This window comes from Procambarus clarkii, chromosome 88, assembly GCF_040958095.1.
Source record: "Procambarus clarkii isolate CNS0578487 chromosome 88, FALCON_Pclarkii_2.0, whole genome shotgun sequence".
NCBI classification, from domain to species: Eukaryota; Metazoa; Arthropoda; class Malacostraca; order Decapoda; family Cambaridae; genus Procambarus; species Procambarus clarkii.
In genome coordinates this window covers 6,271,847-6,272,877 of record NC_091237.1, presented here as the reverse complement: position 1 = coordinate 6,272,877, position 1,031 = coordinate 6,271,847, and the positions used below count along the sequence as shown (strand labels likewise).

General features: G+C 45.1%; 1 non-coding gene across 1 annotated transcript; it reads left to right on the top strand.

Annotated features, from left to right (window-relative positions):
* The first annotated feature begins 592 nt into the window (after nucleotides 1-592).
* TRNAK-CUU (transfer RNA lysine (anticodon CUU)) lies at nucleotides 593-665 on the top strand. The gene has a single exon. It is a non-coding gene; the product is annotated as a tRNA-Lys (tRNA).
* Nucleotides 666-1,031: the final 366 nt, after the last annotated feature.

The following is a 1,031-nucleotide window of genomic DNA, read 5'->3' as shown; positions in this document are numbered from 1 at the left end:
AGTGAGAATGTCTGTCTGTCTAAAATTGAAGGTCAGGTGCTTAGGGATAACCTCACCCAACTTTGCATGATGAATGGCCTGGCGTATGGGACTCCCATAGGCTGGTCAGGGTCGATGATATTTAAATGATTTAGAAAATAAAGCCAATTATAAAAAACTAGTGCGATTTTCATGTATTCTAATGTAAAATATTTGGTGTCAATCCCCCTAGAGTTGTTTCTTATCAAAAAATATTTTTCTGAGTGACTTTACAGATGTTTCAGTTCCTCTTAATAATCATTTTCTGAGAGAAAGGAAAGCGGATTAAGCAGTAGCGAAAAGGGAGAGAAGGAAGTGGGTAAATGGGGGGAAACGGGTTAGGACAATTGATGGGAAAATGGGAAGGATCAGAGGGCTGCAATGAGGGGTAAGTGGGGTAAAGAGTGGAGAAGATAAGGAAACAGCAGAAAGAGGGGGAATTAAGAGACTCAAATGCAGCAGGATATCTTCACGCACACACACACACACACACACACACACACACACACACACACACACACACACACACACACACACACACACACACACACACACACACAAACACACACACAGGGGCCTCGTAGCCTGGTGGATAGTGCGCAGGACTCTTAATTCTGTGGCGCGGGTTCGATTCCCGCACGAGGCTGAAACAAATGGGCAAAGTTTCAATCACCCTGAATGACCCTGTTACCTAGCAGTAAATAGGTAGCTGGGAGTTAGTCAGCGGTCACGGGCTGCTTCCTGGTGTGTGTGTGTGTGTGTGTGTGGTGTGGAAAAAAAAGTAGTTAGTAAACAGTTGATTAACAGTTGAGAGACAGGCCGAAAGAGCAAAGCTCAAACCCTGCAAAACACAACTAGGTGAATACACACACACACACACACACACACAGTGTGAGGAACTCAACAATAGGTTCCAGGAGGCCTTCACAATAGAACATGGTGAGATCACTGTGCTAGGAGAGGGGCCAGTAAACCAGGTGGCCTTGGAAGGGTTCGAAATTACGAGATGTGAG